The sequence below is a fragment of the Malaclemys terrapin genome, chromosome 25 (assembly GCF_027887155.1).
Source record: "Malaclemys terrapin pileata isolate rMalTer1 chromosome 25, rMalTer1.hap1, whole genome shotgun sequence".
Taxonomy (NCBI): domain Eukaryota; kingdom Metazoa; phylum Chordata; order Testudines; family Emydidae; genus Malaclemys; species Malaclemys terrapin.
In genome coordinates this window covers 4,181,164-4,193,616 of record NC_071529.1, presented here as the reverse complement: position 1 = coordinate 4,193,616, position 12,453 = coordinate 4,181,164, and positions in this window count along the sequence as shown.

The window sequence follows — 12,453 nt, the reverse complement described above, 5'->3', positions numbered from 1 at the left end:
GGCGGGGCGAACTATTTATGAGCTTACTGTGACGTTGCACTCTATATGATTTTATGAAAATATGCTAATAAGTTTAAATATAATGTAACTGGAATATGCTTCATGCAAAAGGTCTCTTGTAAGGTATCATTACAAAGCTTATAATCTACTGAGTGTGGTCATCCTATTTGTATAAATGTACCACTCTTGTATCTGAAACTAGAAATATGAAATATAACTCTGAGGGCCTATTGTAATTATGCAAAGTATGGGCCATTAATGGTGGTTTGGAATCTTGATGACTCCCATTAACCAGGACAATTGTCTGCAGATGCCTCTGTTTACTCGCAAGTCTTCCTGTATACATGTGTGCTGGCAAGTGGGTAATGAAGTCTTACAGTGATGTGATCATTTTACCTGAACTGGAATCCATCTTTAACCTGGTGCTTTTCCATTGAGAAGCGGGGGGGAACCCAGACGGACAAAAGATTCCCACCGTATGTAAAAGATATATAAGTGGGTGGAACAGAACAAAGGGGGCAGCCATCATGAGGAATCCCCTAGCTACCACCTGAGCTGGAACAAGGGCTGTACCAGGGGAAAGGACTGTGCCCAGACTAGGAAGGCGTCCAGTCTGTGAAAGAGACTTATTAAAACATCTCTCAGGGTGAGATTTTATCTGTACTCAGTTGTATTACTGTATTAGGCTTAGATTTGCATGTTTTGTTTTGTTTTATTTCACCTGGTAATTCACTTTGTTCTGTCTGTTACTACTTGGAACCACTTAAATCCTACTTACTGTATTTAATAACATCACTTTTTACTTATTAATTAACCCAGAGTATGTATTAATACCGGGGGGTGGGGGGAACAGCTGTGCATATCTCTCTATCAGTGTTATAGAGGGCGAACAATTTATGAGTTTACCCTTTATACAGGGTAAAACAGATTTATTTGGGGTTTAGACCCCATTGGGAGTCGGGCATCTGAGTGTTAAAGACCAGAACACTTATGTAAGCTGCTTTCAGTTTAAGCCTACAGCTGTTAGGGGACGTGGTCCAGACCTGGGTCTGTGTAGGAGCAGACAGGCGGGTCTGGCTCAAACCAGGCAGGGTGCTGGAGTCCTAAGCTGCCAGGGCAGGAAAGCAGGGGCAGAAGTAGTCTTGGCACATCAGTTGGCAGTTCCCAAGGGGGTTTCTGTGATCCAACTCGTCACACTTATATTGTACAGATCCCTGTGCAGTACAAGACTGTATAATTTTGGGCTTATACTCCAGAGGGGGGTGCATGCCTGGGGAGCTGGGAAGTTGGCTAGTGCCTGCTGTTTGCACTCAGGTAGCTCAGGCTGGGTGAGTGGCGCCACCTGCTGTCATGTTGGGTGACAACAGGGCCTGGTGAGGCTGGCTGTGTCTCCAACCCAGCTGTGTGTTGTAGAGGGGCACAGCGGTTCCCACAGCTCCCAGACTGCACCCTGGGGGTGACAAACCATCACAAGCACCTCCTTGGACACATCCCTAGACCGCCCCCTCTCTCCTCCAAACTGTCCATATCACAACTCTACAAAATGACCTTGATATCAACAAGATGAAATTCAATAAATGCAGGGGGAAAGGATTTTTAAATATATTAGGAACAAAAAGAGTCTTGACAATGATATTGGTCCATTACTCAATGGAAATGGTAGAATTGTCAATAATAAGGCAGAAGTGATCAATAAATATTTCTCTTCAGTATTTGGGGAAAAAACAGATGATGTAGTTTCATCCTCTAGGGGTGATAACACTCTTTACATTCCACTAGTATCTCGGAAGGATGTTAAACAGATGCTCTAAAGTTAGTTCCATTGGCTCTGTCCACTGTCCAAAGACAGAATAGTGGCTAGATAGACCATTGGTCTGATCTAGTGCGGACATTTTTATGTTCCTTTCTTTGTAGACATTTTAAAATCAGCAGGTCCAGATAACTTGCATCGAAGAGTTTTAAAATTGCTGGCTGAGGAGCACACTGGGCTGTTAACGCTGACTTTCAATCAATCTTGGGGCAATGGAGAAGTTCCAGAAGACTGGAAGAAAGCTAATGTGCCAATTTCAAAAAGGATAAATGGGATGACCTGGATAATTATAGGTCTGTCAGCCTGACATTGATCCCAGGCAAGATAATGGAATGGCTGATACAGGACACAATGAATAAAGAATTAAAGGAGGGTAAATTAATCCAAATCAACTTGTATTTATGGTAAACAGATCCTGTCAAATCAGCTTGATATCTTTATTGATTAGATTACAAGTTTGGTTGATAACAGTAATAGTGCTGATGTACTATACTTGGAGATCTCTAGGGCATTTGACTTGGTACTGCATGACATTTTGATTAAAAAACTAGAATGATATAAAATTAACCTGGTAAACAATAAATGGATTAAACACTGGCTAATTGCTAGGTATCAAAATGTAATTGTAAATGGAGACTTGTCATCAAATGGATGTTGCCAGTGGGGTCCCACAGGGATCAGTTCTTGGCCCTACACTATTTAACATTTTTATCAATGACCTGGAAGAAAACATAAAATCATCACCAATAAAGTTTTCAGATGATACAAAAATTCGAGGAGTGGTAAATAATGAAGAGGACATGTCACAGATTCTGTGATTTGGATTGCTTGGTAAACTGCGTGCAAGAAAACAATTCTTTGTTTTAATATGGCTAAATGTGAATGTCTACATCTAGGAACAAAGAATGTCAGCCATACTTACTGGATGGGGGACTCTATCCTGGGAAGCAGGGACTCTGAAAAACAGTTGGGGGTCATGATGGACAATCAGCTGAACACAAGCTCCCAGTGTGATGCTGTGGCCAAAAGAGCTAATGTGATTCTGGGATGTATAAATAGGGGAATCTTGAGTAGGAATAGAGAGATTATTTTATCTCTGTATTTGGCACTGGTGCGACTGCTGCTGGAATCCTGTGTCCAGTTCTGGTGCCCACAATTCAAGAAGGATGCTGATAAATTGGAGCGGGTTCAGAGAGGAGCACAAGAATGATTAAAGGATTAGAAAACCTGCCTCCTAGTGGTAGACTTAAAGAGTTCAACGGTCAGGGATAATGGATTTTGGGCCCTGGTCCTCAGGGCTCTTTGGCACTAGCAGGGTTTAACCTGCCACCTCAGGACCTCCTAGCTACTGTCAGAATAGGATCTGAACTCAGAAGGAGGGCCTCAGTCCTGGGAGCTGATTGGCAGAACACTGGGGGCCCTGATTGGTCCACAGACCCTATTTAAACTGAGCATAGTGCCGGGAAGGAGTTAAAATTCAGCCACCAGAAAAGACAGAAACTGCTGAGAAGCAAGGACACTGTTTCTGCCAATACCTGATAACTTAGCTCAGCTTATATGGTCAATGCCCGCCCAGTAACTCAGTTCTTAGAACAATGACAGGTTTCAGAGTAGCAGCCGTGTTAGTCTGTATCCGCAAAAAAAACAGGAGGACTTGTGGCACCCTAGAGACTAACACATTTATTTGAGCATAAGCTTTCGTGGGCTAATGTTCTCTGTGTATATATATATATCTTCCTACTGTATTTTCCACTGCATGCATCTGATGAAGTGGGTTTTAGCCCACGGAAGCTTATGCTCAGATAAATTTGTTAGTCTCTAAGGTGCCAGAAGTACTCCTGGTCTTCTTAGAACAATGCTAACCCTCCCTTCACAACCCACCGGATGTCTGTAAGTACTCATCCCTACCCCCCACCCAGTGGTGAGCTGGAGCCGGTTTGCACCGGTTCGCGTGAACCGGTTGTTAAATTTTGAAGCGGTTTTAGAACTGGTTGTTAACCTGCTTCTCTACGAGGAGAGGGCTCTGCGGCTTTGATGGGCTCCGGCCGGGAAGTGATGTAATTCCTCCTCCAGCCGCCGGGGGCGCTGCACTGCAGGAGCCTGGTGGGCCGCTGCCTGGCCCTGAGCACGGGCCCTGTTGCTGCTACTGCTCCCCTGACCCCTGGCCCTGGGGCTCGGACTGCTGCCTGGTGGGTTCCTGGCTGCTCTGCCGGGCCTGGGCTGCATCCTGCTGCTTGGGCTGCTCCAAGCCGCTCTCCCTGTGACTACCCGCCACCCGGCCCGCAGCCAGCCCATGTCTCCAGGCAGCTCCTGCCGCACCCCCTGCCCTGCCTGCAGCCAGCCCCTGCCGCACCCCCTGCCCTGCCTGCAGCCAGCCCCTGCCGCACCCCCTGCCCTGCCTGCAGCCAGCCCCTGTCGCACCCCCGCCCTGCCCGCACCACACCCACCCTCTGCCCTGCCCGCAGCCAGCCCCTGCCGCACCCCCTGCCCTGCCCTGCCCGCAGCCAGCCCCTGCCGCACCCCCTGCCCTGCCCGCACCACACCCGCACCCCCTGCCCTGCCCGCAGCCAGCTCCTGCCGCACCCCCTGCCCTGCCCGCACCACACCCGCACCCTCTGCCCTGCCTGCAGCCAGGCCCTGCCGCACCCCCTGCCCTGCCCACAGCCAGCCCCTGCCGCATCCCCGCCCTGCCTGCAGCCAGCCCCTGCCCTGCCCTGCCCGCAGCCAGCCCCTGCCGCACCCCCGCCCTGCCCGCACCACACCCGCACCCTCTGCCCTGCCTGCAGCCAGCCCCTGCCGCACCCCCTGCCCTGCCCGCACCACACCCGCACCCCCTGCCCTGCCCGCACCACACCCGCACCCTCTGCCCTGCCCGCAGCCAGCTCCTGCCGCACTCCCTGCCCTGCCCGCACCACACCCGCACCCTCTGCCTTGCCTGCAGCCAGCCCCTGCCACACCCCCTGCCCTGCCCGCACCACACCCGCACCCTCTGCCCTGCCTGCAGCCAGGCCCTGCCGCACCCCCTGCCCTGCCCACAGCCAGCCCCTGCCGCATCCCCGCCCTGCCTGCAGCCAGCCCCTGCCGCACCCCCTGCCCTGCCCTGCCCGCAGCCAGCCCCTGCCGCACCCCCTGCCCTGCCCGCACCACACCCGCACCCTCTGCCCTGCCCGCAGCCAGCTCCTGCCGCACCCCCTGCCCTGCCCGCACCACACCCGCACCCTCTGCCCTGCCTGCAGCCAGCCCCTGCCGCACCCCCTGCCCTCCCCGCACCACACCCGCACCCTCTGCCCTGCCTGCAGCCAGGCCCTGCCGCACCCCCTGCCCTTCCCGCAGCCAGCTCCTGCCGCACCCCCTGCCCTGCCCGCACCACACCCGCACCCTCTGCCCTGTCTGCAGCCAGCTCCTGCTGCACCCCCTGCCCTGCCCGCACCCTCTGCCCTGCCTGCAGCCAGGCCCTGCCGCACCCCCTGCCCTGTCTCCAGCCAGCCCCTGCCGCACCCCCCCTAGGGCCCTGCCCAAAGCCAGCCAGCCAGCCCCACACCCCCCGTCTCCAGCCAACCCTGCACCCTCCTGTCTCCAGCCAGCCCTGCACCCCCTGCCTCCAACTAGCACTGCCCCAGGCCCCTGGCTGCAGCCGGCCCCACGTCCACTGGTGCCCTGCAGTTCCCAGGGCAGTAACCCTGCACACCTGCTTCAATCAGGGGGACAGGGAGCAGCTGGGACCCATACATGTGCACACCCTAGGGTGACCAGACAGCAAGTGTGAAAAATCGGGACAGGGGGTGGGGGGTAATAGGAGCCTATATAAGAAAAAGACCCAAAAATCAGGACTGTCCCTATAAAATCGGGACATCTGGTCACCCTAGCACACCCCCAGGGAGTGGCGGGAACCCACACATGTGAAACGGAGCTCATTTCTAGTTCAGGCCCATCTTTTTAAAAAAGAACTTTAGGTAGGGTTAACATACATCCGTATTTTCCCAGACATGTCAGGCTTTTTGGTTCTTAAATCGCCGTCGGGGAGGAATTTTTTAAATTTTAAAAATTCCTCCCGGGAAAATACGGACGTATGGTAACCCTATTGGTACAAAAAATACATACTGTGGCACATCCCTTAAATCAGAACTTTTTATAGGGAATCGGTTGTTAAGATTTTGGCAACTCATCACTGCCCCCACCCTGCCTCCTTCCCCTGCAAGGTAGCCATAGATGTTTGATGCAATTAGGATGACCTCTATATGTACGTACTGGTCTTATTTTTATCTTTGTTCAGGATTCTTTCTTGACTTGTAACAGTGTCTGTCTCTGTATGTACAGATAAATGCAAATGAATTATATATATGCTCTTATCAACTGGCCACGGTGGCACCATATTTTTGAAGCTGCTTGTCAGTCTTCCCAGTACTGTGAATAAACCCCCTTCAGTATTGTGACGGAGCAGGGAGCAGGGCAGATTTGACCTGGGAATGTTGCAGGGGGGTTGCAGTGGGGATGTGGGACTTCCCTTGAAGGAAGCTACCTGAGCTGTAACCTGAGCCAGGAACGGGGGTGGGGAGAATTAACACCTTCTGCCCGGGAGACTGAACAAAGGAGAGGAGCAGCGGGAGGGGCTGGGAGTTTAGTTTCGGTGGGGGCTGGGTGGTGCAACGCAGGGAACCCCAAGCTGGGGTCTAAGCTCCCTGAACCTCCCAGAGGGACCTAATTGAGGGGGTCCGGTCGTACCTACACGCTCTGCTTGAGACTGTGTTCCTGTCCTTAAATAAACCTTCTGCTTTACTGGCTGGCTGAGAGTCGCAGTGAATCTTGGGAAGAGGGGTGCAGGGCCCTAACTCCCCCACAATCCGCAACAACTGGTGGCAGCGGTGGGATCTACTGCACCCCGTGGACGGCGCTTCCTGCAGTAAGTGACTGGGGAGCAGTAAAACGAAGGGGGATTGACGGGGACCAGGCGTGCTGAAGAGTGAGAGAGAGACGGTTATTACCCCTGGGAGTGTGTGACCAGCGAGAAGGACTTTTGCAGTAACAGGGTCCCCCGGGGGGATTGCAGCGAGTGGTCCCAGGGGCGGAGGAGTCTGCAGCTCGACCCTGGCAGAGAGGTGGTAACCTCGAGAAGGGCTGGCACACTAGGGGTCCCCCTGGGAACTGTGGGGAGCTGTGAGCACACAGGCCGGTGAGTGGCCAGCAGGAAGATGTATGCCAAGTGGCTTAAGAGCGACCTGGTGGAGCTGTGCAAGCAGAGGCGGCTGCGCATTGGGAGGCTCACCAAAGAACAGCTCATTGCCCAGCTGGAGGCGGAAGATCGCGCGAATGAACCGATCCCTGTGTCTCAGGGAAGCAGCCTGGCAGATGCAGCGCAGGCACCAGTGTCTGTCCCAGCTGGGAGTGGTCAGCCGGCTGCTGAGGGCTTCCCGAGACCCCTCCTTCCTATGCCTAGGGGAAGGGTGGGGAGAAGCCCAGCAAATACCGAGGGCGCCGTGACCCCCCCGGCCAGCAGGGGATCCCCCCGGCGAAGCCCGCCGGCCAGCAGAGGATCCTCCCGGCGACGTTCGGCATCCGGGGAGCGGAATTGGCTGGAATGGGAGAAAGAGCTAAAACTGAGGGAGCTGGAGGATCGTGAACAACAGAGACAGCATGAAGAGAGACAGCGTCAGCATGAACGGGAGGAGAAAGAGAGACAGCATCAGCGTGAAGAGAGACATAGACAGCATGAACGGGAGGAGAAAGAGAGACAGAGACAGGAGAATGAGAGACAGCATCAGCGTGAACTGGAACTGGCGAGACTGAGGGGCAGCGAACCCCCGGCTGCGGTGAGTGAGGGGGGACCCAGGACTGCACGGAGCTTTGATAAGTGCATCATGGCCCCATACAAGGAGGGGGAGGACATGGATGACTTCCTGGAGGCCTTTGAGACGGCCTGCGAGCTGCACCGGGTTGATCCCGCGGACAGACTCCGGGTCCTTACCCCCTTACTGGACCCCAAATCCGTGGCATTGTACCGCCAACTGGGAGAGGCAGAGAAAGGGGACTACGAACTATTCAAAAGGGCCCTGCTACGAGAGTTTGGGCTGACTCCTGAGATGTACCGGGAAAGGTTCCGGAGTCAAGATAAAACCCCTGAGATCTCATATCTGCAACTAGCCGTCCGCATGGAAAGATATGCCAGCAAGTGGGCTGGTGGGGCCCAGACGAAGGAGGACCTGATTAAACTGCTGGTACTGGAGCAACTGTATGAGCGGTGCCCATCCGACCTGAGGCTGTGGTTGGTGGACAGAAAGCCAGAGAACCCGCGACACGCCGGGCAGCTGGCTGATGAGTTTGTAAAGAGCCGGTCAGGGGGTGGCAGGGAGGAGCCCCAAAGGAACAGGCCCGCCGCGATGCAGAGAGAGAGTCACCCTGGGACCTCCCAAAGGGGGAATATGGGGAATCCCCTCCCACGGGGAAGGCCCAGCATCAGGGACAACCGACCGGCTCGAGGGGACCCACGGGACCTGAGCTGCTATTACTGCGGCCGAAGAGGCCACGTTCGGGCCCAGTGCCCCAAGCTCAAGGACAGACTGAGCAGACCGAACCCGCACCGGGTTAACTTGGTAGAGGCCCAGACGGACGAGGGGCAGGCTTCCCACGCAAGAGGGGCTGGCAGCTTATCAACTGCTCAAGAGAGAGAAGGGCCCCCGGCCAGCTTCTCTGGGGGGCCAGATGCTCCGGATTCAAAGTTCTCCGTTTACAGGGTTGGTGCGGGGCTGTCCCTGCGGAGCGAGTGCCTTGTTCCCCTGGAGGTGGATGGGAAGAAAGTTTATGGATACTGGGACACGGGCGCAGAGGTGACACTGGCCCGGCCCGAGGTGGTGGCCCCAGATCGGGTGGTGCCCAACACCTTCCTGACCCTGACCGGGGTGGGCGGGACCCCATTCAAGGTTCCCGTAGCGAGGGTACACCTGAAATGGGGGGCCAAGGAGGGCCCCAAGGACGTGGGAGTGCACCACCATTTGCCCACTGAGGTGTTGATGGGGGGGGAACCTAGAGGACTGGCCAAGCAGCCCCCAGACCGCCTTAGTCGTGACCCGTAGCCAGAGCCGGCGAGGGGCACTACGCCCGGACCTTGGGAAGGATGTCCCACCGGAGGCACCGAACCCTTCCCGGGTGGGAAGGGAAACCCCAAGGACAGGCCGCGGGGTGGCTGGGGCTTCCGACCCAGCCGACGAGAGGGAGCAGGTCCCCATCCCTTCCCCAGCCGCCGAGTTCCAGGACGAGTTGCAGAAGGACCCCTCCCTGCGGAAGCTAAGGGGCCTGGCTGACCTCAGTGTGGTACAGACCATGAGGAGAGGATGCAAGGAGAGGTTCCTGTGGGAGAAGGGGTTCCTGTACCGAGAGTGGGCTCCCCCGGGGGAAGTGGAGTCGTGGGGGATCAGGAGGCAGCTGGTGGTTCCCCAGAAGTTTCGCCACAAGCTACTGTACCTGGCCCATGACATCCCTCTCGCAGGGCACCAGGGGATCCGGCGCACCAGGCAGAGGCTGCTACAGAACTTTTACTGGCCCGGGGTCTTCACCAACGTCCGGCAGTACTGCCGATCCTGTGACCCCTGCCAGAGGGTGGGGAAGGCCCGGGACAAGGGGAAAGCAGCATTGAGACCTTTGCCCATCATAGAGGAGCCTTTCCAGAAGGTGGCCATGGACATAGTGGGACCTCTCAGCAAGGCGACCCGGTCTGGGAAGAAATACATCCTGGTGGTGGTCGATTTCGCCACCCGCTACCCCGAGGCAGTGCCCTTATCGTCCATTGAAGCAGACACTGTGGCGGATGCGCTGCTGACCATTTTCAGCCGAGTGGGGTTCCCCAAGGAAGTCTTGACGGACCAAGGGTCCAACTTCATGTCGGCCCTACTCCGGTGCTTGTGGGAGAGATGTGGGGTCCGGCACACCTGGGCCTCAGCATATCACCCCCAATCCAACGGGCTGGTGGAGAGGTTCAATGGGACGCTAAAAATGATGCTGAAAACATTTATGAATCAGCACCCGCAGGACTGGGACAAGTACTTACCTCACCTGCTGTTTGCGTACAGGGAGGTACCCCAGGAGTCTACCGGGTTTTCGCCTTTCGAACTGCTATATGGAAGGCGGGTAAGGGGGCCCCTGGACCTGATGAGAGACGAATGGGAGGGGAAGGCCACTCCTGACGGAGAGTCGGTGGTGGAGTATGTCCTGACCTTCCGGGAACGACTTGCCGAGCTCATGGGCCTGGCCAGGGAGAATCTGGCCAGGGCCCAGAGAAAGCAGAAGGTCTGGTATGACCGCACAGCACGGGCCCGCGCCTTCGCCACTGGGGATCAGGTGATGGTCCTCATCCCCGTGAGGAAAAACAAACTCCAGGCCGCCTGGGAAGGGCCCTTCAAGGTTGTCAAGCAACTAAACGAGGTAAACTATGTGGTGGAGCTGTCGAACTGGGCACACCACCACCGGGTGTACCATGTGAATATGATGAAGCCATATTATGACAGGGGGAATATGGTGTTGGCCGTGTGTGGACAGTGGGAGGGGCAGGGAGATGACCCTTTAGTAGATCTATTCCCTGGGACAAGAGTTGGCTTCCCCCTGGAAGCAATTCCTCTCTCTGATCGGCTAACCCCTGCCCAGCGAGCTGAGATCGGAGGGGTGCTGCATCTGTACCAGCAGCTGTTTTCCAACCAGCCTGGACGCACTAATCTGACTGTCCACCGGGTGCAGACAGGATCGCACCCGCCTATAAAATGCTCCCCCTTCCGAGCCACAGGGAAAACTGCTCAGGACCTGGAAAGAGAGGTCAATGACATGCTGGCTTTGGGGGTGATCCAGCCATCTTCCAGCCCTTGGGCCTCGCCGGTGGTGCTGGTCCCCAAAAAGGACGGGTCGATCCGGTTCTGTGTGGACTATCGGAAGCTCAATGCCATCACTGTGGCCGATGCCTACCCCATGCCCAGGCCGGACGAGCTCCTAGACAAGCTGGGAGGTGCTCGGTACCTTACCACCATGGATCTTACAAAGGGCTATTGGCAAGTGCCGCTGGATGCAGATGCCAGGCTGAAATCGGCCTTTGTCACCCCTCTGGGGCTCTATGAGTTCCTGACCCTGCCCTTCGGCCTCAAGGGAGCGCCGGCCACCTTCCAGCGCCTGGTGGATCAGCTACTGAGGGGGATGGAGAGTTTTGCCGTGGCGTATATCGATGACATCTGTGTCTTTAGCCAGACCTGGGAGGACCACATATCCCAGGTTAGACAAGTGCTGGACCGACTCCAGAAGGCTGGGCTGACCGTAAAACCGGAGAAGTGCAAGGTGGGGATGGCTGAGGTATCCTACCTAGGCCACCGGGTGGGAAGCGGCTGCCTAAAGCCGGAACCAGCCAAAGTGGAGGTGATCAGAGACTGGCCCGCTCCTCAAACCAAAAAGCAGGTCCAAGCCTTTATTGGGATGGCAGGGTACTATCGGAGGTTCGTGCCCCACTTTAGCGCCATAGCCGCCCCCATCACTGAGCTGTGCAAGAAGGGGAAGCCAGACAAAGTGGTCTGGACCGAGGAGTGCCAGGAGGCTCTCCGGGCGCTGAAGGAGGCTCTGGTCAGTGGCCCCGTTCTGGCAAACCCAGACTTTGACAAGCCCTTTATGGTGTTCACCGACGCCTCAGACACAGGACTGGGGGCGGTGTTAATGCAGGAGGATGAAAAGGGGGAAGAGACACCCCATCGTGTACCTGAGCAAGAAGTTGCTACCCCGGGAGCAGAACTACGCGGCCATCGAGAAGGAATGCCTGGCCATGGTGTGGGCCCTCAAGAAACTAGAGCCATATCTCTTTGGGCGTCACTTCACCGTGCACACCGACCACTCTCCCCTGACCTGGCTGCACCAGATGAAAGGAGCCAACGCCAAGCTCCTGAGATGGAGCCTGCTCCTGCAGGATTATGACATGGACGTGGTCCATGTGAAGGGACGTGACAACCTGATAGCGGACGCGTTGTCCCGGAGAGGGAGCCCTGAACTTCCCCAGGTCACTGGTCAGAGTGACCCCGCTCAGTTCAGTCTCGAAGGGGGGAGAGATGTGACGGAGCAGGGAGCAGGGCAGATTTGACCTGGGAATGTTGCAGGGGGGTTGCAGTGGGGATGTGGGACTTCCCTTGAAGGAAGCTACCTGAGCTGTAACCTGAGCCAGGAACGGGGGTGGGGAGAATTAACACCTTCTGCCCGGGAGACTGAACAAAGGAGAGGAGCAGCGGGAGGGGCTGGGAGTTTAGTTTCGGTGGGGGCTGGGTGGTGCAACGCAGGGAACCCCAAGCTGGGGTCTAAGCTCCCTGAACCTCCCAGAGGGACCTAATTGAGGGGGTCCGGTCGTACCTACACGCTCTGCTTGAGACTGTGTTCCTGTCCTTAAATAAACCTTCTGCTTTACTGGCTGGCTGAGAGTCGCAGTGAATCTCGGGAAGAGGGGTGCAGGGCCCTAACTCCCCCACAATCCGCAACAAGTATTGTCTGTGCTTGCCTGATTCTTGGGGAAAAGAACCTCTTAGCCCGACAATAAGAACAGGAAGTTGTTCATGCAACTGGGATCCATCCTACTCCGACTATGCACTTCCTCTTCCTGTTGATTGACTCTGGTTATTGATCTATGGTTCCGCTCTTAA